Source organism: Myodes glareolus, chromosome 1, assembly GCF_982192425.1.
Source record: "Myodes glareolus chromosome 1, mMyoGla1.1, whole genome shotgun sequence".
Lineage (NCBI taxonomy): Eukaryota > Metazoa > Chordata > Mammalia > Rodentia > Cricetidae > Myodes > Myodes glareolus.
This window is the reverse complement of record NC_142026.1, coordinates 67066033-67094013: the sequence shown is the minus strand read 5'-3', so window position 1 is coordinate 67094013 and position 27981 is coordinate 67066033. Positions and strand designations below refer to the sequence as shown.

Here is a 27981-nt window from a genome sequence, read left to right as displayed (position 1 = left end):
ACAGTCTCATAACCATCTTTTCCTTACTGGACTTCAGTTACTGTGGCTTTCCATTGGTTCCCAGGATGTACTCATTTATTTATTTTCATTTAGCTACCAAACCACTCAACAAAATATTATCAGAAAGCACCCCTAATAGTATCAACACTGTATTAGGAACTGATACAACACCAGCAATAACAAGCTTAACATACTAGAATGTCTGCCCCTAGGAAGCTCAGTTTGGCAAGAGGAAATGGACAGTAACAAAACAGACACAATTCAGGAGATAAACACCAAATAGGATTAGAGCTTCAGCAAGTGGGAAAAACAGTACAATGTTAGAAAAGATGGTCAAGGGCCAGCAAAAGGGCTCATTGATCACAGAGTTCTTCCCTAGGGTTCACATCATGGAACAAACAAGTTTCTGCAAAATATTCTTTGACATCCATATGTATGTTGTGACATCCGCAAGTGTATAGATGCATATGCACACACAAATGTCATAAAATTTGGAAAAGGTCTCAATGCAAAGACTGAGAAAGTGGACAGAGAGACGGTAATAATGTAGGGTTGCCAGAGGTCACAGTGTCAAAAATTATTTCTCACTAACTTCAGAAGGAGTCTACCTAGCTCACATTTAACTTCAGCATAACACCCAGTACCTGACTCAACAAATACCTGCTAAACAGAGTTATCTAAAGAAACAAAATGAGCAGGAACAAGGCTCAGCAGAGTACTTGCCTAGCATGTGAGCTGGGTTCAACCCCAGCTCAAAAAACCAAAACAAAAACAGTATCTCCAGTACTTGGGGAGGTAGGAAGATCAAAAATTCAAAAGCAGCCAAGGCTACAAAAGACCTTCATGAGTTTGTTTTTGCTTTTTTTTTTGAGACATGGTCTCTTCATGCAGTCCTGGCTGTCTTGGGGTCTCAAACTCACCAAGATCCTCTTGCCTCTGCCTCCTGAGTGCTGGGAATAAAGACCCAGCTTTGGTTTTTGCCTTTTTTTTTTTTTAAAGAAAAATTTCTTTCTGCTTGCATAGGAAAGCAGGAAATCAGATTTTATTATTTATTATTTATGCTAATCACATGCCTCATCCCATAAGAAGTTTACCCATTAAAAGCTTGCAGTTGGCAGCTTTCTTCCACTCCACTACCGAGCCCTAGTACTGCCCTTCACTTCAAAGTTCATCCTGCTGTGAGTATCCCTGCTGGTTTGCCCTAATCAGGGCATAGATGTCTGTAACAACCAACCTACTGGCCTGACCTGAGTTTCCCTCCCTAACCCTTGACAGGCTTCCTGTGCTGCTATTAAGTTCCCACTTCCATAACCACTGACCCCTTATCTGGACAGTCACTGCACCTCTATTCCACAACTGCAATGTCCTCAGCATAAAAGAATGCCTTCTCTGCCCATCCCCAGTACACAATATTTATCACCCCAAACACCTGCAGCAGTGGTTCTCAACCTTCCTAATGCTTCAACCCTTTGATACAGTTCCTCATGCTGTGGTGATCCTCAACCATAAAATTATTTTTGTTGCTACTTCATAATTGTAATTTTGCTACTGTTATGAACCATAATGTAAATAATTTTAGAGATAGAAGTTTGCCAAAGGAGTTGCAACCCACAGGTTGAGAACCACTGACCTACAACATTCAGTAATTCATCTGCTTGTACAGTAGAGAATGGAACTATAAGCCTACAAATTACATTTCCCATATTCCTCTGCCACTTGGCTTCAATTAGGTTCTGCCAATGGCCGGATGGAAACTGGATGGCAGGAAGAGGATGACGATGTAGCTGGTCTGTCTCCAGCAGCAAAGGCAGTGAGCCACTGTGTAGGAATGCAGGCAAGTGCTCAACACAAGGCTGCAGCAGCAGCAGCAGAGCTAACTTAACCATGACAAGCAGGCTCTTGCACTCCAGCACACAGTTTACTGGGTTTTAGTAACATCCCTTTCCTCCCTTTCCAATACTCTGTAGCAAAGTCTTAGTGTTTAGTACTTTTATGTTCATATTATCTATAATGGTTTCTACTTTCCTGCTTGGACAATAGTGAGTGACAATGAGAGATGAGACTAAGGTGCACGCCTTTAATTCCAGAATTCAGAAGGCAGAAGCAGACAGATCTCTAAGACCAAGGCCAGCCTGGTCTATAGAGTGAGTTCCATAACAGCCAGGCATTACAAAGAAATCCAGTCTCAAAAAACAAACCACTACTACTACTAATAGAAATAAAAACAATACTAAATTGTAAAATTAAATATAAAATAGCAAATATCGCTTTCAATAATTATTATTTTTGGTATTCCAGAAATCAAAACTGCAGAAAATTTCTCTCTAGGGATATTCCATCACAAGTCTGAACTGAAACAGTTAAGGTTGAGACTGGCAAGAAGGTTCAGCAGGTAAAGGTGCTTCTTAAAAAAAACAACTCCAAGATGCTGTGGCACCACACCAAACCCCACAAATAAAGAAATATGAAAAAAGCTAGATTAACTATGTAGTTAGCTGTTTCTTTTGTTATTTTCAGATAGGGCCTCCCTGTAAACTCTTAGTCTACCTGCCCTGGTATACTTGTATACATGAAACAAAATTCAAAACAAAAAACCAGAACAACAACAACAACAAACCCTAACTACTAATTTCACAACTACTAACTTTACACTAAAAGCCGTTCATCAGTTACCTGCTGGCCCCGTTTTTTCACGAGAAAGATATGCTTCATGAGATAAACATCTTGGAGCACACTGAGGCTTTCCTCTTGCTGCTTTCCAGGCTGTCTGAAGTTAAGTGGGCCATCAGTACTGGGTTTTGGCACAGTTCCTTTGTTCTTATTTTGTCAGAACCTTCCTCTGTAGCTCCAGCTGGCCTGATAGTTGCTCTGTAGCCCAGACTGGCTTCAAACTCACATCAATCTTTCTATCTCAACTACCCAGACACTGAAGGTTTAAGAGTGCATCACCACACCTTCTCTAGTCATTCTTTTATTGTCTCTGCAGCTGAATCAAGTGTCTGTCTGTAGAGACTAGAAGCCACAGGCATGGACCACTATGCCCAGTTTCATATTCATACTTTCTCTGACAAAATGCCCAACAGATAAACACTACAGCAGCTCTATCATCACCTCTAATATAGAACCACAGGAAGCACTACTACAGTCAGGTACCAGATTTTCTCAAGAACTGGATATAATAAATTCCTTTCAGAGAATGTAACTTCTAGTAAAAGGGAAGTTACTGGATGTTTCATTGTGACAACACTGCTAACAATGCCTCACAGAAAACATTTCTCAATAAATTAAATGTCAGTAATTAAGCCACAGTTTCATAACGCAGGCCCCAGGGTCACCACTTATTTGAAATTTGTTGAGGGGCTCCTGGGGACAGTTAGAGCAGGAGTCCCGTGCCAACGTGAGGTCTTTTCACTACCCAGAAATGGGCGAAAGAAAGAACACAAAATGTCTCAGAACTGATTTCAACATAATCTCTGTCCAAACGTTTCCTCATAAGTCAGGTGAGGCACCAAGCAAAAAGAGTCATGATATGAAACAGCCCAGGTACCAGTGACTGAATAGAATTCTCCACAATAACCCAACAAGGCAGGCAGTACCATAATCCTTATTCTACAGAGAACAAAAGTGACTTAAAGACATCAAGTAACTCATTCTTGATTACTGAGTCTAACAGAGGACAGCTGTAGACCTCTAAAACAAATATGTGTGGCTTACTCTTTTCCTACTACACAGATGAATAGATGAGAGCAACTATGTAGTGTGGCTTTCTGGGACCACAAAAGATTCCAGTGTCACATTCCCTTTGGTTGTTTGGCATGGCGACAGGTTCTTATCTGCCTAGACCCACAACTTTAATAACCCTCTCCCCACAACACAGTTAATGTTCTATATGCTGCTCAAAATATTACTAAATGCTCTGGGAAAGAAGGGCAGGAATCTCTTCATTCTATATGTGACAACACTGGGGCCTGGAAGAGGTCACTTAATCCATGTCAGGCTTACTGAACCTAATCTCACAGAAGAAACACAATTTCTTTTCCCCTTTGTTACTTTTTTTTTTTTTTGGCACAATCTCATGAAAAACCTATGCTGTCCTGGAATTCATTATATAATCAAAGCTGTCTCAAATTCTTGGCAATCCTCCTGCCTCAGCTGCTTCCTTGAGTACTGGAATTGAGTGTAAACTCAGAATTTCTTCCACAGTTAGCGACAGATACCATGTCCAAAGTGAAACTAAAGTGGGGGATGGATTGTCAACTTCAGCAACAAGAATACAGGGTCGGCAGTCAGGCAGTGGTGGCACACCTTTAATCCCAGCTCTCAAGAGACAGAGGTGGGTGGATCTTGGTGAGTTCCAGGCCAGCCTGGTCTACAAGAGCTAGTTCCAGGACAGGCCCCAAAGCTACAGAGAAACAATAACAACAACAACAACAACAATAATATAGGGCTGGAAAGATGGCTTAGTGGGTGAAGTTATGCTGCCAAGATTGACAATCTGAGTTTGGTCCTCAAAGCCCATATGGTAGAACGAGAGAACAAACTCTGCCAAGTTGTTCTCTGACCTCCAAATGTGTGTTATGAAGCACAGCTCCACTCCAATCCCCTGCATCCAACAAGCACAACGAAATAGATGAATGTAAAAAAAATTCTAGAGTAACTATCACTTCAGTTGTCTGAAGGTCAAGGGTGTAAAGAAGCCCCACTGTGCATCTTTTTTCACTTTCCAAAACAGAAAAAGGGTAATATCATAAAGGTTTTGCCCTTAATTTATCCTTAATTTTTCTCTTCCTACTGAAACAAAAAGTCAGTTCCACACAAACAAAAGAAATACCTCTTAAAATAAAAAAAAAATTAAAGAAGAAAAAGAAAGAATTATGTGATGATTCTGTTTTGGAGGTAACACTGAAGACTGCAGAAAAAGTACCTCTTTCTAGTGTTACAGTGAACACTGAGGAATTCAGACCTTCATGAGGAGAATGATACAATTTATTACTAGAAGAAAAGATCCAGTCATGAATTTAAAGGAATGAAAGTACCATGGTGGAGGCTGGAGAGATCGTTCAGTGGTTAAGAGCAGTGACTGCTCTTCCAGAGGACCTAGGTTTAAATCCCAGCACCCACAAGGCAGTTCACAACTGTCTTTAACTCCAGCACAATAAGTCTGTCTTTCCCTAAGAAGTAGTATTAGCTGACCAAAACTGTATTTAGTAACAAAGATAGAGACAATCCATTATCTTAAACAGGAGAAACTCATAGAAAGGGTGAAACAATCTAACGTGAAAGCCCTTCAAAATTTTCATAAGTAAATGCACTCCCCTCAAACAGGTTTTGCATGGTGAATATGGTGTTACAATTCTACACCAAATCAGTCAAGGAATTCACTTATTAGTAAGGATTTAGTCCTCAACTCTGCCTAAACCCTAACACCTTCAGTTCATGCTCTATTGGTATTAAGAGCTTCGACCCAACTCCGAATAATCTTCATCTGTTTAAATTATGGACAAAGACAAAAAGGAAAGCACTCATAATTATCAGGGAAGCACACTTCTGATCTTTAAGTGTTTCCTCACGTGCTCCTTAAAATGATCCAAAGCAGAGGCTCACCAAATTCTAACCGTAGAATTTCAGGGCTGGAAAGCATGACTTGATCCAAGGTCTCTACTGAACAGAAACCATGCATCCTGGCTTGGTTCTTACGCAGGCTCATGTCCACAGTACAGCGTGGTACAGGGGCAGCCCGGCAGTAGCACCTATGTTCAGATTCTTGAAGTGACATGCTCTGGTCAGGGTCTTTCTATTGCCTAAGGACTATACTTCAGCTTTGAGAGGCTTTCCAAGCTCTCTCCTGATTTCAAATGAGCACCACCTAACTTTTTGCATTTTCATTCATTTTGATTCCTTAAGCAGGTGCTTTGTTCCTTCATATGCAACATTCTTTTTCACTTAATAAACTTCCAGAACCCTCTATTAGTGCCAACTCTAAGACAGGAAAGGAGATGTTCTAAGCAGACAGATCTCATGAGCTGACACAGCCTGGAAGCATAATGAGGAGAACACAAGTGGTTCAGTGTAGCTGGAAAGTAAGGAGGGAATTCCCAACTGGAGGAGTTGGTGAGGGAAATCTTCAGAGAGTTCTTCACTTCCTCCTTTCCACTCCTCCTCCCACCTTCAATTTCCACACATCCAACAAGAGCATATGAAATTTTTCAAAATTTCTATGGCTTTATTCTGTCTTTTTAATTGGGAAAAGCTCTCTTCAGTGACACTGTATTAAAATACACAACTGTAGGGTGAAAGGTAAACTATAGTTCCACACCACCCAACAAGCCAAATGAGCTAATTCTTAAAGAGTTATGGACAGCTTCTGAGAATCAAACCGAGGTACTCTGCAAGAACAGATGCTCTTAACTGCTGAGCCAGCTCTCCAGCCCCGAAAATTAACCAATTCTTAATCTTACAGTAGTCAAGGATCTCTTAGACAACCTGATACCAGTTTAGCTAATCTGATCCAAATTTTCACTTACACAAAAAATTTTAGGAGCCTTCATCCTAGGACAGCCAAGGCTACACAGAGAAACCCTGTCTTGGGAAAAAAAAATAATAAGAAGAAAATAAATAAATAAAATAAAATAAGGAAGAACCTTCATCCTAACCACATTATGTAAGAAAAAAGCCCAAATATAAAATACTTAAACCACTGTTTCTAACCACAATATCTACTTCCTCATTCTCTTAAGTACATTATTCTTTCTTCTGAGTGGCTTAGTAATTTTTTTGGGTACACATGTTCATGTTCGTATGGGTGTGTGAAGGCCAAAGGTCAATAACAAATGTCCATCTCAACTGTTCTCCACCTTTTATCTTGAAACAGGGTTTCTCATTGAACCTGGAGCCCACCAATTTACTTAGACTGGCTAGTCAGTGAGGCCCCAGGATTCTCCAGTCTCTGCTTTCCTACCATGACTGGCTTAAGTGAGTGCAAGGGATAAAACTCAGGAGTTCATGCATAGCAAGCACTCTACTGACTGAGCCTCTACAGCAAAATAGGTGACACAGAGGATCCCATATCCTGCCAAGCCCTGAAAGGCAAGTAATAGTTATACTGTCATTTCACACAAGTGAAAACAGGCCTGGCCAAGGCTAATGAGCTGAATTTGGAGCTCTGGGATTTAGATCCCAAAGTCCACCAAACACAACCTGACATCATGCTAACTGGGACAGATAAAACACACTGCCTGGAGTGCCACAACCCAATCATCTCCATTCTCTTCTCAGCAAGCACCATCAAATAAATACCTACTGTGTGCTGCATGCCTTTAATCCCAGCACCTGGGAGGCTGAGTTCTAGGCCAGCCAGGTCTATCTACAGAGAAATCCTCTTAAAAACAAAACAGAACAGAACAAGGAGAACCTTAAACTTGTCCACAGAAAAGAGAAAACAGAATCTATAGACTAAAAATTGTCTTTAAAACTTAAAAACCAAGGGTAGGGACCTGGGCAAAAAAAAAAGGGGGGGGGCAAGGGTAAGTAGGCCAGGAGGAAGAGACAGATGGGTGGCTTTCAATGAATTTGAGGCCAGTCTGTTCTATACAAGTTCAAACCAGCCAGGGACACTGCCTCAAGAAACAAAGAGCCAAGAGTGGTGGTGCACAGTTGAAATTCTAGCACACGGAGACGAAAGCAGGACTACAAGCTCAAGGACAGCCAGTACCACAGGGCACCCCACACTCACCCCAATGAAGTTCTTTGTGAATACTCATGTCATAACTAGGGTTTTAAAATCACTGTCCTGTTTCCAACTGAACCTCTCCAGTTCAGCAATTTCTCCAAGCACCTAACCTATTACATCCTCACAAGATTTGCAACATAGCAGAGCCTTAATGAGTGAAAGTCCCATAAAACATCAAGTCAGACTGGCCACCTTTCCATGAATCCCTCAGCTATATTCCTCATGACTTACCCATGACACCCTATGATAGATTTGCTATGAGACTAACAGCTACCATTTCTGTGCACCCACACTTCAGCTCATTGATGCCCAGCATAGTCTCCAGCATAAAGACATAAGAATGAATATCTAAGTTTGAAAAGCAAAATTGTTTCAGACATGAAGACATAATTAGTATTTATCAGAGAAGAAAGAAAGGTTTCAGAATCATATTAACAAACATTCAAAAAGAACAACTTACACATTTCTTGTCTTACAAGCTCCCAGCTTGTAAGTTGTCTCATATCAAGGACCTCTCCAATGAATGTCAGGGAAAAAAAAAACAAAATAGCACTCCACTTCAACTGTACAGTAAGAAACAAAATGAGGCCATGGGGCTCAGCATTACTTTAAATCAATGGTTCTAAGCTTTTTTGGGTCATGAATTCCTTTGAGAATTTGATGAAAGCTACAGATTTGCTCTCTGCAGAAAATAAAACCAAATTCAGGATCAACCCAAGAGCATCATAAGATTGCTGTACCAGAGACACAGCCCAAGAATATCATAGAGCTCCATGTTAATCACCTTTACTCTAAATCTGTATTTTTGGTCATGTCCAACTAGAGGCCACCTAGAATGAAACTTGAAAACTGGAGGAGTCAGGGTCTTACCATAGAGCTCTAGGAGACCTGGAACTTACTGTGTTACTCAGACTAGCCTCAAATTCAGTCACTTTCTCTTTCAACCTCTCCAGTGCTACAATTAAGCATGTGCCACTACACTTGACTACATTTTAGATAATTAACAATTATTGACTAGTTTACTAAAGAAGAGGCTTAAAATAACACATACACATGATCTTTTATACTAAAGTGAGCTGGAGATTCAAGTAGTACAAGAAAAGATCATGCTGCATAACTAAGCAGCGTTTTAAAAACATTTCTTCAAATGGGACCCCAGGGAACCTGAAATACAAGGAAGTCTACAAAAAAACTATTTCTCCTCTCTACAGAGCCAAGCTTTCCTCTCTGGTGGCACTACAGCACACATGGATAGAGACCACAGCCACCCATGTCCAAGATATGAAGGAAACTGAGGTGTGGGTAGGTATCTTGCTTCTTGTAGAAGGCATTTCTGCCACCAGCATTTCCTGATCACTGATAATGCCTAGACTCCTGGGTTGTGTGATACACAACCATCAGATACAGTGACAAAAGGCCCTGACCAGAGATTCTAGCGTGGAAAAGACAAGCAAGCATTGGAATACAGAAGACCAAGTACTGAAGGGCACTCAGCATATAAGACAAGGCACTTCCGTCTGCGCATCAGAGAAGAGGGAAAAATCTCTAGGCTATGTATCAACAGTAAACAAAATTAGTTCAAACTGTTTTTTAGATTGCTTTGCTGAGTTTCCTTCAGTCTGACTGGGGAAGAAGGTTACGGAAGACTATCTCAGATACAAGGCATATGAAAGATTATTGATGTAGCTCAGATGGTAAAAAGTCTAGCATGCATGAGGCCCTAGGACCAATTGCTAGAACCCCAAAAGCTGGACATGGTGGGACATGCCTGTAACCCCAGCACACAGGAGGTAGAGTCAAGATGATCAGGAATAGCTGCATGTGATGTTTCATGCCTTTAATCCTAACAGTGAGGAGGCAGAAGCAGGCATATCTCAGTGAGTCCAAAAACAACCAACCAGGTCTACATGATGAGATCCTATCTCAAGAAAAAGGTGTGCGTGGGTTGGGGGAGGGTGGCAGCAGTGCACACCTTTAATCACGGCACTAGGAGGTATAGGCAGGCAGATCTTTGTGAGTTTGAGGCCATCCTGGTCTACATAGCAAGTCCCAGGATAAACAGAGCTACAAAATAGAGACCCTGACTCAGAAAAAAAAAAGAAAGAAAAGAAAAGAAGAAGAAAATGAGGGTGGGTGGAAATATTGCACTGTGAGTAAAGGCACTTGTTGCTGAGCCTGCTAACCAAAATTCAATTCCTGGAACCCACATGGTAGAAGGAGAGAATTCCTGCAAGCTGTCCTCTGACCTCCATAAATGTGTCTTAGTACATGAGTCCCGCCCCCTTAAACATGAAAAAAAAAATCAATAAAAATTAAAAACAAAAAGATTATTAAGAGTTCAAAGTCAGCTGGTTGTGAGAGGTGACACATGCTTTTAATCCGAGTACTCAGAAGGCAGAGGCAGGTTGATCTCTTGAGTGTGAAGACAGCCTGGTCTATAGAGTGAGTTCCAGGACAGCCAAGGCTACACAGAGAAAAACCAAAAGAGGGGTAGGGGGAGTTCAAAGTCGTATTTGGCTACACAATTAGACAGGGGGAGGGGACATATGAAGAGTACTGGAATAGGATATCTGGGGAGCTATGGTGTTAAAACTAAGGAACGGAACACCGAATTTAAAGGGAGATATAAACAGGCTGGGCTTGTGGGGGGGCTAATATATCCAAGTTTCACCTACATACATGTCTCCCTGGGTGCTTTTGCTAGTCATGGCTTTTAAGTATAGTTTGAAATAATTTTAGAGAACATGCAGAAAATCCAAGCCCAGTAGTTTATCCATGTAAAACACTCAAAAAACAAAGGCAGGATGATTGCTGTGCATTTGAGATCAGCCTGAGGTATACTCAGAAAAGCTGCAGATATTACAGTATTACTGAATGTCCCTTGTCCAGCTCTCCCTGTCCACACCATTGAGATGACTCAAGTTGTAAAGGGATTCCTACAAAGCCTGACAATCTTAGTTCAATCTCCAGGATCTGGATAGTAAAGGAAAAAACAAGATCCTGAAAATTGTCCTCTGATCCTCCACACAAGTGTACCATGTCACATGCACATACAGGACTCAAGCAATACATAGTATAATGGTCAAAAGAAAAATTAAGCCTTCCATGGTGATACACACCTGTAAGTCCTAGTACTTGGAAAGTGAAAGCAGGAAACCTTGAGTTCCAGATCAATCTGAGCTACAGAATGAGACCCTGTCTCAAAACAAACAAACAAACACATACACGGATTCATACATACATAAATAATAAATTAACTTTAGGACAAAAAAATCAAACTATAGGCTATGGAGGTAGGGTAAAGTGACAGAGCACCTGTCACTTTTGATCAAAGTCCTGGGCTCTATCCCCAGTACCACAAAAAAAGATTTCTTTCCTATCTCATCAATTATCCATTAATTCCATTTTCTCCTCCAGAATGACAAGATCCTATATCCCATTTCACACTCCCTAAAATTCCTCTCTTTACTTGTTAACACTGCTGTTTGATTCTTTACTGTCACTCTCTAGGCCTCCCCATTCCCCCAACTTCAACAGCTTACTGGACAGGTAAATACACTTCAGTACAGAACATAGGTGACAAAAACAGATGACCTGGAGTAAGAACTAGGGGTTCTCAGAAATATAACAGAACAAGAACTCACCTTTACAGAGGTCTTCACATTATATATACATACACACACACCCCTACAAAATGAACTTGACCTAACATGCTGCTTCTCCTATAGAAGAAAAAAAGACCTGTTCCTATTTCTTCAGTTCTGCCCAAAAAGGCTAAGTCAGAAAATTTCTCATCTCTCTTAAAAACTTCAACACAAGGACTAGAGAACCCCTCAAAGAGCCTTCAGAACAAAATGCTACAAGTCTACCTGGGATTCTGGAAGGCTGGGAAGGATGACTCATGTAGTTCCCAGGTTTTCAGGGAGGCCTGATTGTTAAAGAACTGCGATCCACTGCATCGTAATAATCGCTGTACAGAGAGACTTTACCAGCATTAGTCATACTCCTTCTATATATACTCACTCAGCCTCCCAAAGGGACAGCTTTGGGCAATGCCCACTTCCTGGGACCAAGGATAAACCCTGTGGTGTGGCTCAGATTGCGTGCCTAACATGTGGGAGTCCCTGGGTTCCATACCCAACACCATAAGAAGAAAATAAAATCTCCACTGTGCAGAAATAATTTCAATGCTGGTACAAATGGTCAAACTGTCCTTAATTTTTAAAAGAGCTGTTAGGGCAGGGTACAATAGCACACATCTATAGTCCCAGCACTCAGAGGTTGAGGCAGAAGAATGATTCAGATTTCAAGGCCAACGTGAGCTCCCCAAAGAAATTTTATCTCAAAACCAAACACATAAGAAAGCACTTCTCCAGAGAAGGGTTGGAAGAAAAGAGGGAAGGAAGAAAGAAAGGGAGAGAGGAGGAGAAAGCAACAAAGTATAGGTGAGGACTGCCCTTTGTGGTGTATTATCATCCAGATAAATGTGCCACATTCTCTAGTTCTTTGGTCATTTTGATAGTTAAGTTAATCAAAATGAAATAAAACTAAAATCTTGGCTTCTTTTTCCAGTAGCTACACTGCAAAAACTGACAAGTGTTAATGCAGAACACACTACTAGAGATCTTAAGTCACAACAAGCCCAAGTTATCAGCACAGGCCTGTCATACCAGACACTTAGGAAGCTAAGGCAGGAAGACTACAAGTTGAAGGACTGTTTGAGTAAATTCAAGGTCATACTGGATAACTTACAGACACCCTAAACAAAAAACAACCAATCAAACAAATCAATGGGATGAGGATATAGTCTAGTGGCACTGCAATTGCCTAGTTTATGCAAGGTCCTGAGCTCAATCCCCTGGTACATAAAATAAATACAGATGCTAATTCAAACTTGAAAATACAGGCATTGGAGGGTGTGTGTGTAATGAAACAGGCATAATAGCCTATATTCCAGAGTAACCCAAGTCACTAGCATTGGAGCAGCAGCACGCAATACTAGAGCTCTCTCCCAAACCCAAGAAGCAAACATTTCAAGAAAGCATTAGAAAAATGAATAAGCCACAGACTCTAATTGAACTTTGATAAATTAAGCTGAGATTAAAGTGCAAAAAAAAACAAAAAACAAAAAACAAAACAAAACCAAAAGTCTAATAACACAACTACAGCCAGGCATAGTTATCCATGCTTGTAAGCCTAACACTTGACAGGTAAAGAAAAGAAGATCAGGAATTCAAATGTAGCCTTGGCCCCAAAGTAAGTTTGAGGACAGCTGGCTAAAAACACATACACGCCCACATACAAATGAAACTACATTATAAGTTCAATTAGGCCCCACAACAAAAATAAGCCGGGAGGAGGGGGAGAAATAGAGTTAAAACTGACAGTTATTCTGGAAATCTTTAACAAGTACCTAAGCTATAGATCAAGGAAACACACCAAAAAAATGCATTGTTTATCCAAGTGTCTTCAATGGAGAGTCACGACTGTTGTGGAAATCAAACATTTAATCCTGAACTAATAAAACAAGTCCTTACCTTCCTTTGACCCCTTCAGCTATGACACCTAGCCATACTGCCCCAGCTTCCTCATCAGAGAAATGGGAGCAAACATAGTATCAAGTTCACAAGGGTATGTGTTACATGCATGGTGCCTGGCAGAAAGGGCCTGGTGCTGTCTGTTATTATTACAGTCATATATATACAACTTGGAAGATCTAATTTCCCTGGCTGAAACCTCAAAGGGCTTCTTTCCCTAGCGGTGAGATCCTAGGGGAGAGGGATGTTGTGCTGACTGCTGTATTAGGAGGTGGGTTTTGGAAGTCTCCTCCACCCCAACAGACACCTTCCAACCATGTACTACCAGCTCTAAGCCAGCAGCAGTTGATAGCAGCTGCAGAAGTGCTGCAAGCTGGAGGTTCCCTGCAGGTCTTTGCATCCAGGTAGTGCTAGTGCCAGTTTCTTTCCATTATCTATCTTGTATACCAGCTACAATACTTGATATTTTGTTCAGGCCTCAGGGGATAGCCTTATACAGAGGTGCTATGTATACTGATGAGGAAATAACAACAAAAGGAGCCAATTAAGCACTCATATGCCAGGCACTTTACTAAACAACACTGACAACAGGAATGAACAAACCTACATTCAGAAGGGAGAGCTGGGCTGGATGTGATGTACACGTCTTTAATTCCAGTACTCAGAAGGCAGAGGCAGAGGCAGGTGGATCTCTGTGAGCTCGTGGCCAGTCTAGTCTATACAGTAAGTTCTAGGATAGCCAGGGCTATACAGAGAGACCCTGTCTCAAAAACAGAAAAAAAGGAGAAAGAAAGAAAAATAGAAAAGGAAAGAAACAAAGGAGAAGGCATGCAGTTTACAGTAGTAATCTCAGTACTCAGGAGGACAGAACAGGATTACCTTGAGTTCCAGGCAAGACTGCACTGTAGAATAAGACTCTGTCCACAGAACATAAAAGAAACTGGGAACACAGTTCAGTTGATTGCTTGTCTATCATGCAAGAAGCCCTGGATTTAAATCTCAGCACAGTGCAGAACTTGAATACTGAGAATATATAGTGTTCCACAATTATACTCTCAGTATGCAAGGTGGAGGTAGAGGCAAGAGTATCAGAAATTCAAGATCATCCTTGGCTATACAGCAATAGTTCAATAGTTCAATATAAGTCTAGGCCACGTGAGATCCTGTCTCAAAAGAAACAAACAAAAAGAGATTATTTTACTCCTCAGAGTTCTCCTACTGGATGGCAAATGAGCCATAAAAGTTCTCTTTACAGCAAGTACTAACTGGGAGTACACTAGCAATGCACTTGTCTAATGGAATGCCACAAAGCTGTAGGCAAAACAAACAAAAACCCCTCTGTGTTAATATGAAATAATCTTCCAAGATATTAAACAAAAAAGATACTGACACAAACCACAGCATGGTACTATTCACATAAAAGAACAGGGTTACACATCCACACCTCTGGTAAACATGGATGTCTCCAAGGAGGGCAACAGGGCAGCAAGAGACAAGGGCAAGAGAACAGGACATGGAACTCTATGAACATGTCACTATACTAAAACAAGTGACATGCTGAACCATCACTAAAGTTCATGAACAGGCAGAAAAATATCCAGACATTCGAGGTCTCAAAGCACAGACCCCTGAGATGCTGGAGGATGAATGGGGAACTCACCAAGCAAAAGGACTGGGGGGGGGGCACTTTGGAGTCAAGAGCCAGTTCACCAGAATCTAGCAGAATACGCACACTGTTCTTGAACCCCAGTAGCTTCCCTTTGGCTGAGGGCAGGTATCTAGTTGGGAGAGTACAAGGTGCTGAGGGCAAAGTAGGACAGGGCAGGGAAGGATAGGCCAAACTGCCAAGGGTTCTGCAGATCACACAAAAGCCCTAAGGACTCTTCTGTTTTTTTAAGACTTATTTTTTGTTGTTATATGTACCATGTGTATACAGTGCCTGCAGAGGCCGGAAGAGGGCAACAGAACTTGTGGAACTTAAGTTATTTGGGACCTAGCAAAAGCAGCAAGTGCTCGTCACCACTGAGCCATCTCTCCAGGCCCAAGCACTGAGGGATTTTAATCATGGGAAATCAACTATCAAGGAGTTTACCGATGACCCCAACGGCTTGTAGTGGGGACTAAAAGAAGACACAGGATGCCTTGGACTTCCGAAAACAAGCACATGACTTTACACATGACACCCAAGCAATACTTACTCTCTGGGAATAAAAATTCCTATTGAGTGAACACTTACTATTCAAAAATACTGTTCATTTACTATCTAGACCTCCCATAAACGTCCTGTTAGTTACTGATATTAATAAGGTGACATTGTTATGAATCTAAGTTGGCTAAGTACCTAGTCACATATTATTGTTGCTGGTGTGTGGCAAAGTTTCCCATCTATGCAAAGTGAGACTTAAAAACATACCTTCATATGTCCATGCAAATCCACCAACTTTCTTGGGAAAAACTATTTCTATTCTGTCCCTGGAGCCTAGTTTTTAATAAAACTAAGCTGAGAAATTTCATGTTCTTCTCCCAAGCCTTTTCCCTGGCAAAATTAAAGAAGTTGTGTTTGGTAAACTTTCTCACCACCACTCTTCTCTCTCAGTTGGTACTTAAGCAGCAACTCCAGGTATCATAGCACTAACAAAGGCTGCTGAACAAGGACTATGACCCATGTATTCATTCTTCCAAGCTTCCCAAGTGCACCATTAGAACTTGAATTTGCACTCTGACCCTGTTTATAGACACTGAAGCAGCCTGCTCTGTTCTATGCAAGAGGTACTTGAGGCCCACAATTTGTCTTGCCTGAGGAAGGGGTTAGCCTTAGGTGAGAGGAAAAGGACAGGGACTCTGCTGAGGGAAAGTGGCTGAGGCCTGGCCTCCAAACATCTGACAAACATTAACAACCGATATTTGGCCTGTGACCTAGAGTTAACATCTACAAACAGGAGATACTTGCTGATAAGACCCCAGGTCACTGTGACCTGGGGACAAAAGACTATCAGTTGGGCTGCTAAGACAGCTGTTGCACAGACCAAGAGATAAGCGCAGCAGCAGGTCTGCTCCACTTAGACCTGCAAATTCAGCCCGGGTGCAACCAAATGCTTACCTGACCATTCCTGTGCCGCCTATCCTCTCCACAAGCTCAAGTTTCTCAACTGGAGTTCTCATCACTCTACATTTAGTCCACAGTGATAAAAGACTAGGCAGGCAGAGTTAGTACTAAGGCCATTTTACAGACAACTCATAATAAAAGTAAATAACCAGCCCCACATCGCAAGGTTGTTAAAAAAGCAAATGAAGATAGCAGAAGAAAGATTTCTCCCTAAACAGTTTGAAGAATCCCAATACTCTAAGAACCAAGGCACTCAAGACTGCATCCTCTCTAGATTTCTCCTAAAAAAAACCTACCTTTTGTTGGGCAGTGGTGGTACACACCTTTAATGCCAGCACTTGGGAGGCAGAGACAGGCAGATCTATTTGAATTGGAGACCAGCCTGGTCTACAGAGTGAATTCCAGGATGGGTTCCAAAGCTACAGAGTAAAACCCTGTCTTAAAAACAAAGACAAACAAAAAAACCTTTACATTTTGGGAAAGTGGATGGCACAATAATGACATGGTCTCTTGTAGCCCAGGCTAGCCATAAACTCAAATGCTTGATTTTTAGGCAGTGGAATTGAGGGTTTTGTGTACGTCAGGCCAACGCTTTACTAAGAGCTAAATATCCAGACTACTTCCCCACCTTTTCTGGAGACATGATCTCATTCAGCAAACACTGGTTTTAAATTGTAATCCTCTGCCATGTGTTGGATTATAGGTGAACATTTGTCATGCCCAGCATTCGTGGATTTTATTCAGCAAATACTATACTCAGATTATCTGCCACGTGCTGCTCTAGAAGTAAATAACGCAATAAGGCTAAAAAGGTATGAGTCTTGAGCCCTGGGTTTTTCTGGTCTTGGGACCAAAATAGGAGGAACCACAACCAAAAAAATCCCAGAGCTGCCCAAAGCCTTTTTTTTATTTGTTTTGTTTGTTTATTTTGTTTACTTATTTTTGGTTTTATTTTGTTTTTTGAAACAGGGTTCCATTTCCTAGAAATCTGACTGCATCCACCAGTAGTGTGAGCAAAGGTATGTAACACCACACCCAGCCTTGATTTTTTTTAAAAAAATTTAAAACAGAAACTAGCTATGTAGTTCAGGCTAGCCTCAACTCAAGATTCTCAGCCTCCTGAGTGCTGGCATTTCAAGTATTCTTCCACGCCCAGCACCAAACTTGAAATTTCTTCTAGAACTAGCCCTCATGAGCAAAAATAAGTGGCCAGTAAAAATGCACTGTCATGCATATGGGTGTTCTGTTGAATAAATACAACAAAAAAACAATGGGGTAAACATAATTTCCAAATTATTCTTTCTTCCCTGTGGTCCTGGGGATGGAAACTGGCATTTGGGTATAGATTAGTGTTCTACCACTCAGCTACACATTGGACCAAATCATTCCTTATTCAAGAGAACCAAGAATTTGAACCGGTTTTCTAAAAGTTTTTCTTCAGGTAAAATCTTAGACCCAGTCAATGCATTCTTGCATTGAAATGTTTAGTTACACTTAGTTCTTTAAGATAAGATCAGGAAGAAAGAAGCAGGCCACTGGTCGTCTAAAATCTGTACTTTCGGGTACAGAAACAGTATGTTCCCTGTGCTACCTGTAAGGCCTTTGTTTCCTAAGTGGCCCACATACTGGGGAGAAGGACATTCGATTTGTTTAACTGGCACCCTCAACTTCTCATCACCCAAAAAGTGGCTGAACAGGGAGGGAAAAGGATAAATAAAACTTCTATACTCCTACAGAGGAGCTACAGAGAACTAGCCTGCTCTTTTCTGCTTAGCAGCTCATAACTATGTAAATTATTTTAATAGATTGATTAAACAGATTAGATAAAGTAAAACTATGTAAATCTTTTTTGTCAGGATCTGTAGCTCAGGCTAGCCTGAACTCTCTGAGGATGACTCTGAACTCAAGATCCTTCTGCTTCCACCTCCCTATGGGCTTTCTGTGTTATTCATTTAAATTACTTAGCTATTTAAAAATATTTTTGGCCCATAAAAGAGAAGACATAGGTCAAGAGAGGTCAGCTAACCTGTTCTTTTACTTTCAGCACTTGGGAGGCTGAGGCAGGAGGATCTCCAGTTCAAAGTAAGCCTAGGCCATCTAATGACACACACAAGACCCCTGTCTCCTCACTGCAACCACCACCACCAAAGCCCCCAGTGTAAAAAAGATATAACTAACTTCATGGCTTTTCCTGACCGACCAAAGACTGTTTCTCCTCGAACCAAAAACACTTGGGGTCTAAGGGCAGAACTGAGCAGAACTATGCTCCAACTGCCAGCCACCAAACTGACTCTTCTTCATCTAGGGGAGATCACTTTGTGTAGAGCATTCTGGAAAGGCAAAAGCAGACCAAAGCAGCTTTTCACACAGGATGGTTGGCCAGGTAGCCTTACTAGTCCCTCACTCAAAAGCCCCAGTTCCCCACCTAGAAGCTGTAAATACTCCCCACTTAGGAGGATGATTGTGAGGAAAGGAAGGAGTGCTTTGCAGCCTCTGGTACAAGTAAGCAGTGGCTGTTGTTAATAATTAATGTGATTACTCTATGAGAAACAGTGACTGCCCTGGAGGGACTAGAGTCCAAAAGATCTTGCCCTTCTTAATTTCTTGTTTTTCAGCACAATTTTACTTCCATATTTATACAGAGAAATATATAATATGACCAACGTGGCTAGCTTTTTTTAAAGTCAATAATAAAAAACAATATCTGGGTGTGGTGGTGCATGCCTCTAATCCCAGCACTCAAGAGGCACTAAAATCAGTTGGGCATTGTGGTACACACCTTTAATCTCAGCAGAACAGGGGCAGGAAGGAAGATCTCGAGTTTGAGGCCAGTTTTATCAAGCTCCAGACCAGACAGGTCATAGTGAGACCCTGTCTTTAAAAAAACACAGAAACTTGCCTCTCTTTTTCATTTTTCATAAAAGTTTTATCTACATTCAACTGACCAATCAGAGGGAGACATTTCTTAGAGCCCAGCAACATTAAAAAGACACATCAGAATTTCAAGCCACCAAAAAGGTGATCAACAACATCAGAGTCTCCAGCTTCCTCTGCTACCTTAACAAGCATTTCTGAGCGTGAAGGAACTTGGGACACTTTCCAGCATAAGGACCCACACCTACTCCCAGGTGGTCCTCCTGTTGTGTGCCATTCTGTCAATCACAAAAATTTCAAAACTCCAATAATCTTGTTTTAGTGCAGCACTGACTTTTATTTGTACACAATTTGTTACTGAACAAAGAGCCCTTTTTAATTACCTGTGGTAATTAACAGTTATCATTTTCTTTTGTCTTATGTATGCCTAATACAGGCTACAAAGGCTACATAATTTTGACCTTTCTTTTAAACACAGATAGGAAAAAGTTCAGTGCAATCACACACTTTTTTCTTAATTTTCATTTTATATGTATGAGAGTTTTGCCTGCATGTATGTTTGTGCACCATGTGTATGTATTTGGTGTCCAAGGAGGCCAGAAGAGGGTGTCAGACCCCTAGAACTTGAGTTACAGATATTATGTGCCATCATGTGGGTACTAATAATAAACCTAGGTCCTCGGGAAAACTATATTCTTAAATCTTCTGTACGTGGGAAAGCTATGCATTAGCTACAGCTGCCTAATATACTCTCACCCCAACACTGTTTTCCAACTGAAACTGAAAAGTTGCAAAATAATTACAGTGAGATAGGTTAGCAAAATGCCCCAGCAGATGAAGGTTATTTGCCACCAAATAAGACAACCTGAGTTTGAATGAGTTTGAGTCCCAGGTCTCTCCCACTCTCATTAAGTTGTCCTCTGACCTCCATACATGTACACACACACCCAAATAAATGAACATACATGACAATTACAATCAGCAATGAAACAAAAAACAAAGAGTAGTGTTCTTTATATCCACACATCTGCATTTCTATGTCCTTTTAATGTTTTTACATTGGTTGACTACAGTACTAGAAGTGGAACCCAGACCAAAAGACCACTGAGCTACACACCTACCTCCTAATTTTTATTTTTAATTGCAAATCGGCAAATTATGGCAGTATTCTATCTATACATTTCTAGATACCTAAAGAATATTTTCTTTTTCTTTTCTTTTTTTCTTTTTTTGGTTTTTCGAGACATGGTTTCTCTGTAGCTTTGGAGTTTGTCCTGAAACTTGCTCTGTAGACCAGGTTGGCCTAGAACTCAGAGATCTGCTTGTCTCTGACTCCTGAGTGCTGGGATTAAAGGCATGTGTCACCACTGCCTGGCTAAGAATATTTTCAAAAGAAAATCTTGGTTTTATGTCAGTGGTGGAGAACATGCCCAAGAGCAGATGTTTCTGGGGTTCTCCCCAGCACCAAAAAGACTCACTCAAAAGGTACTTAAATATCTCTTTTTCTCCTAAGAAAATACAGAGTTAAGCCTGCAGAGGTGGTGCGCCCCCAATTCCAGTACTCAGGAGGCAGAGGCAGGTGCAACTGAGTTCAAGGCCAGTCTGGTCCACAGAGTGAGTTACAGGACAGCCAGGGCTGTTACATGGATAAACTCTGTCTCGAAAAACCAAAAAGGAAGGAAGGAAGGAAGGGAGGGAGGGAGGGAGGGAGGGAGGGAGGGAGGGAGGGAGGGAAGAGAGGGAGAGAGGGACAGAGTTAAGCAGGCAACACTTGGCCAAACATTTATAGCTTCTTTCTGTTAGACTAACTTAATTTTACCTAATTTTGTGATACCTGAATTTGAGTCTGGAACAGAAATAAAATGCTCAAACTTCCCAACATTGTCTAGCTGCCTAGACAATAATGCAGAGTAGAAATCATCTGATAAAATCCTTTCTTTCTAAGAAGGAAAAACCACCTGCCCAAATCACATAGCTAGTAAGTCAAAGGGTCTTAACATTTTTTCTCAACATTTTTTCTAGTTGGTTTGGTATTTTGGGTGTTTTAGAGACAGGATCCCATTTAGTCCAGGATGGCCTTGAACCCATTTAGTTAAGGATTGCCCTGAACATACATGATCCTCCTTCCTCCACTTCTCAAGCAATGTGATTATAATGTATGCCACTATGCTTGGCTTTGTCAACATGTTTTTACAACATGGGAAGCTTTCTCTCAATGGCTAAATTTCAATCACCAACCCACTACAGTGACCAGGAAGAGGGCATACTCTAAGTCAGGAGAAGGCCCAAGCAAAACAAAGATTAGTTAAGAAACTACAACCAATGCACATGGCACAACTGCTGCAGAGTTCATAACACAGCAGCACTCCTTTCATAAGGGAAGTTGAAGGATACAGGCAAGTTAGCTATTCCCAGCAAAAACAAATATTACATTTCTGTAATGATGCTTCATGGCTCAAAGTACCCAGTTCTCCATTAATTTCAGTGGTGTGCCTCAATATCAGAGATGCCCATAAATCAAAGTCAGATTGACAACTACTCATTTATTTTCAAGAATTCTTGAATAGATAATAGATAAATAGATAAATTTTGATAAAATGCTGTATCAAAAGCTAAATAGAAATAAACTTTTGGGAAGATGAACACCAATGATTTGTTTGCAGTTCTTAATACTAGCAGTTCAAGTACTATTCAGACCATTGCTATGAGAGTCTAGGACAACAATGACTCAGCTTGAGAAATTCCCTACCACTTTATAAAAGAGGTGTAAGCTGAGTTATATAGCTAATGCAAACTAGAAAGTCTATCTCCCCCCCCCCAACATGTTATAAACTAAAATCCATGTGAATGACTAAGAAAGTGGTAGCGTTTATTTTCTACTGGAAAAAAAAAGTATCCACACGGGTAAGTCTGTTCAGTCTTCTCTAAGCCAGGAAAAGCCCCTTCTCAATTCTGTTTTAGAACAAGACAAGGGCGGGAGGGGGGAATCCAAGCTCCAGCCCCAGCTCTTCTAACAGTGTGTTCTTTGCTGAATGGAGTCTACAAGAGGACTGGACTTCAGATAGTATTGTCCAGCCTAGTGGAGAAGCAAGCTCTCCCCAGTACTAATTAAGACAAGGCCTAGACAGAAGGTAGGCCCCTGTTCCTGTGTCCAATGTTCTTCTAATATGGCAGAAGCCTACAACATCACCCCAGGCAAGCCTTTCACTTTCCCACCTGCAAACAGATTTTCAAACTAGGTTCCAACAAACTCCAGGACCCAAGAAGACATTTCTGCTAGATGTCTTCCCTCTACAGGCAATGAATCTTGGGATTTATGAAAGACGAAAAATGTAAATAAGTGAAGTAAATGACTGATCAAATGTCACACAGACTGAATAAATTATATCAGATGTGGTAGTGCATATCTGTAATCCCAGAATTTCAGATACAGACAAAAGGTTGACTTGAAATCAACCATCAGCTACATACCCAAATAGAAGCCTGCTTGGGCTATGTGAGATCCTGCCTCAAAGATAAAATAAAATAAAATAAAATAAATGACCAAAAGCACTATTTAGTTTGCCACGTAGGTAGTAAATGACAACATTCCTAGGAGATAACAAAAGGGTTGCAAGAAGTCCAACACTTCAGGAGATTGCCTCAGACCAAAGACTGAAAAGCAATCTAGTTAGACTGCCCACCTCCAGCTATGATGACCTGATCTGCTCTATCATCTTTGGAAGACTGACCACATAGATACAGTAATGAGGCTATGGCTCTCCATTATCTGTATAACCTGCACCCTTCCCAGACTGTCCTTTTCCAAGTCACCGTTCGAGCCAGATACCTATACCAATCCATCTGGTATGAAGAGAAATGAGTTTCTGACTTGTTATTTGTCCTGAGGCATCTTCGGTCCAATTAAATAAGGAGGTAATAGGCAAGGGAGAAAAGACATAAGTACAAAGAAAGGTTAGTTTTAAAGATAGGAGGGGCTAAGAAAGGCTAGTTCTAAAAATTTAGACAGGGTTGAGAGCCCTTGAAGACACGCTAGTACATTGGAAAAAAGTCGTCTGCTGTCATCTCTTGCTTCACACTCCACCCCAACTGGCACAGGAACTGTTCCAGAAGGCCAAGGTTACCACCTCACATTTCTGTAGCACCCAATTCCATCACGAAAGCAAATGTCAATTCCGGGATTGGAATCTCCACTACTATGAGAGAAATCTGACTGTCTTTGGAACATTAGTCTTCAGTTTAGGAGAAAGACCAGCTCTTCATTCTTTCTGTCTCTCCTCTTCCTTGTATGTGAACTCCAGCTTTGAGCATGTAGAATGCTTTAGGCTGACAGTGTTAGGAAACACACACTATAGCTGCACATACAGTTGTTCCTATTCTTAATTGTGTCACTGTCACATTAAGAATGAAAAGACAACTAAATGTTTGTACTGACATGGAGAATACAAACTCTAAAATAAATTCAGGAGATTATGACACAAGGCCAAAGACGCACCACTGGAAACGAACCAAGTGCTATACAGCATCAAAATCCCCACTCTCCTTGTCAGAGTTTAAAGTCCTGTAGCTCAGTAAGGAGCAGAGCGTGATACTGACTTCGACCGCAGTACACAACTGAGAAGAAAAAAATAAAAAGACCCAGACCCAGAAAACTTACAGTTCTAAAAAGGTAGAAGAGCCACACAGATCTATTGTACAGCCCTCTCCATGTTCCTGTGCACAAATGCCCCAACACTGGATGAGTCAATAGTCTAATTCTGTAGATGACAGTGAAGGTTTTTTATTTCAAATGTGTTCACACAGAACTATTTCTAAGCAGGTGCTGAAATAAACAGTCTGATCATAGCTCAGTTAAGAAAGAAAGACTTTCCAGTAAATGTGCCTTCACAGCTGGATAGCTGTTTTAATATGCAACTGCCCTGGGCCACAGGAAGGTTAAAAAACAAAAACAAAAACAAAAACCCAAAAACAATAAAAACAGGCTTTTGACTTAGATTTACTTAAGAAATAAAATAAATAAACCTACAAAAAGTCCTCCCTCTCAAGTTAAAAAAGATTGTGGTCAAATGGCTCTTTGTTGAAAGAATGAATTTTCTAAACCCATCACAAAATCATTGAGGAACTTGAGGAACACAGGGTAGGAGAGACACAGCTCACAGACATCAACCCCAAATCTACTTACATCAGGCAGTTTTTGCAGCCCTCTCCAACACTATCCATCCAGTTCCCTCATAATGGCTGGGGAATATCAGAACTCACCCCCTGGCTCCTGTGGCTGGGAGTCCCGGCAACACCAGAAGGCAAAAATCTTAGGACACTTTGCACTTTCTTTCAACAACAACCACGAAGTGCTTTCCATACCCAGGCCCCCACCATTTTGAAGACCATGAAGCTGGAGTCTTCTAGGGGGCAGAGGTGAAAAAGGAAAAAGAAACCCACTGGGTCTAGGCACACCCTCAAGATCAAGGCATTAACCAAAGGCCAGGAGGGAAGGCAAGAAGGCTGCTTCTAAAGGCCAGAGCAGTAAACACCAAGTGTGGCCACAACACCCCCTGGGACCTGCAGAACTCGAGAACTGGCATTTCCCTAGCCTGGAGTAAAAACAAGATTATGACTTTTCAGCTGGAGCAGGGGGACTACAAAGAAGCATACTCCTGAATACTCCCCAGGGGTGCTAGTGTGGAGGTGGAAGAGAGTTGAGAGTACAACTGAGAGTCTACAACTGCTCAAAGAGGCAAGGAGAAAAGTGAGAAGAATAAAGAGCCATAAGCAGCTCTAGTCCTCTTTCCCAAGGACACAAAGCTCTGAGGAATAGAGAGGGAGCAAAGAGAGCACAGAGGGGAAAAACGGGGCAATGGGTGAGTACTACCCACCATCACTAACCTTGGTATGAATCAGAGAAATGGGGAGACAGATGCCCCCAAAATGCAGAGAGTTGCAACCTTATCTACCTCTACCTCTTGCAACAGATCTCAAGAGAACTTTGGGAATAAAACTGGAAACACTCGGGGCTCCACACAGAATCTGCAATTCTTTGGACCAGTGCCTAGAGAACCTGGTCTCAGCAAACACTGGCAAATGCTGAGAGAAGCATAACAGGTAGAGACAGACCTAAAAGGGAATATCCTCAATGGGGAACCTGTTGGGTAAGAAGCCCCAAGAAGCAGGAGTGATAATAAGTTTTAGAAAGGGAGCCTGATAGAGCATGAGGATAAAAGGCAGAAAGACACAAGGGAGGAAGGCAAGAAGCCAAAGAGGAAAGGAACGGGAAAGGGACATCAAGAGAAAATAAGCATCTATGCAAGAACTCAAAGGCTCCAAGAAAGGGGAGACAAATAATAAGAAAGGAATGATTAAGAAGATACCTTCAGATTAGAACTAAGGAAATGAGGGCTTAAAAGGAGGTAAGAGGCAAAGCAAAATAGGGACAGCAAATGGAGAAAAAGAAAAGTGCGGTGAGAGGCTGAATGGGGTGGGGTGCGGCTTAGAATTGAGAGGGACCAAAGGTGGAACACCTAGATCAGTGTTAAAGATTGATCACTTTGACAGGGACAGCAATAGTAAAATTAAAAATGGGTCAAAAATATGCAAATGGACAGCTTCAAAAAGAAACTGTGGGGAGGGGGCACCTACTAAATAGAACGAGGGGGAAAGTCAGTGGAAAAAAAAGGTAAGCCAAGGAAATGCAGAATGGGAAAAGTGTTAAGGGTCAGAGCCATCTGAGGTACAGAGGCACAGCAGTAGCAAGAAGACGCGGCAGCAGGTCCTAGATGGAGAGTAACTTACTAGAGACAACAGGCTAAGGGGGAAGAGGGATGAATGGAGCAGAGCAGAGGAGCACTGAAATAAAGGTAAGAAAGAGGGGAAACACAAAACAGAGGAGCAGAGGCAGGGCACAATTAAGATGGAGTTAGGGTTAGGGCAGAGGTCTGCTAAAGGGAATGAGACAGACAGAAATGGCAGAAATGAGACACCCTGAGGTACAGGAAAGGGGGGGGGGAGAAGAGGATGAAAGCCAGGCGCTGCAGAAGAGTGCAAGCAAGGCAAGGGGCAGAGTTGGCAGGTAGAAGGATCTGGAAAAGAAGACAGGGTCTGAATGGCAAACGGGGGAGGGGGGAGGCAAGCACCGAGAAGGGAAGGAAGCAAGCAAGCAAGCACGGAGTATTTGAGTCCGAGAGAGGCTAGAGAAGAAGCCTAGGGGCATCCCAAGGAGGCACAGCAGAGCAGGTTCCGTGTTACGACCAGGGCAGAAATGTGGAGCACTTGGGCCCAAGTGAGAGGAGGAATTATGTCCAAAGAAAAGACCAGAGGACAGCAGTGCCTCCACCAACAGAGGTCTAGTATGGATCTCCACGGAGCTGGAACCACAGGTCCTAAAGGGACAGCTCCTGGGGATGCAAGAGGTTCTAAGTGAAGAATAATAACAGCAGATAGGCCAAAGAAGGAGGACGGTGACCTCACCCCAAAAGTGATGCTAATAGAAAACAGATAAGGTAGGGGGACACAGATGTCCAAAGTGGGCGCCAGAAAGGAGACAGAGGGGTCAGTGAGGAGGTAGATCGTCCCAGGAGCACAGCCCACTCCAGGAGGCAGCGAAGGGTATGACTGGGGAGTGGTGGGGGGGAGGAGGAAGTGGGAAAGGAGACGGCTCAGAATTGGGAGTCGGATATCTCGAGTGGAGGCTGAGAGACACCGAGATCCCTCATCGGGTCGTGGTGGGGCGTGTGGAGGCAGACGCCGGGATTGCAGGGCTGCGGGGACAGTGGCGAATAGGAAGGGCAATGCGAGTCGCGCAGGCCGGGCCCGGGCATGCAGCGGCCAGGACGCGGGGACCGCGGGGCGCTGGGGGGGCGCTCCCTCCCCTCCCCCTCCGGCTCCTCCATTGTTCGCGGGCTCCGGGCCCCGCGGTCCCCGCCTTTCCCCCCACCCTTGGATCCCGCAGCGGGGCGGCGCCCGGCGCCTCGCCCGTCCCCACATTCCCCTCCGCCAGCTCCGCGGCACTTACCAGCCTCGGGGGCGCCCTCAGCGCGGCCCCGGCCTCCGCGATCCCGGACGCAGCGACGGCGGGCCCGGCGCCATGTTCCCCTGGCGACTCGTTCCTGAGGCGGCTGTAGCGGCGGCGGCGGCGGCTCCGGCGGCGGGGGGCCGGGCGGACCCTCCCTCGCGGGCTCCCTCCTCCGCCTCCTCCACCTCCTCCTCCCGCCGCGCCGCGGCTCTCCCTCGGGGCGGGGGGCGGGGAGGGGAAGGGGGAGGGGCGGGAACTAGGGGGAGGGCTGACCAGCCTCGCTCGCTCCCTCCTCCCTCCCGCGCAATGGCGGCGGCGGCTGCGGCGCTGCTGCGGCGGCGACACCTCCTTCCTGCGGCCGCCGCGGCCGTGCGCGCGCCTAAGACCCTCTCGCTAGTGCGCGTGCGTGTCTGAGGTAACAGTGGCGTTGGGACGGGGGACTGGACGGTGGATAACGGCCCGACGGGGACACGCGCGCCGCGCACGGTAGCCCGGGAAGACAAGCACGCGCGGGCACGAAGGGCGCCGAGTGCGCGTGCGCGCCCGAGGAAAACGCCGCTTTGCCCAGCAGCTGCGGCGCCAGAGTCACAGCGCGAGGACAACCGCGAACCGGCTCAGGAGGGCGCGGGGTGGGCTTCGTGCGCGTGCGCAGAGACGGCTGCAGCCTGCCAAGCAACCAAAGGGAGGGCCCGCGAGGGGCGCGCACGACGTTGCGCGCTCCAAGCCGCAG

At 43.0% G+C, this 27981-nt stretch overlaps 1 protein-coding gene across 1 annotated transcript in view; it reads right to left on the bottom strand.

Annotated features, from left to right (window-relative positions):
- Arhgap35 (Rho GTPase activating protein 35) overlaps positions 1-27423 on the bottom strand; it is a 106334-nt gene extending 78911 nt beyond the window's left edge. Inside the window, exon 1 of the mRNA XM_085692825.2 lies at positions 27252-27423. The gene's annotated coding sequence lies outside the window, so the exon portion shown is untranslated. The remainder of the gene's footprint in view (positions 1-27251) is intronic.
- Positions 27424-27981: the final 558 nt, after the last annotated feature.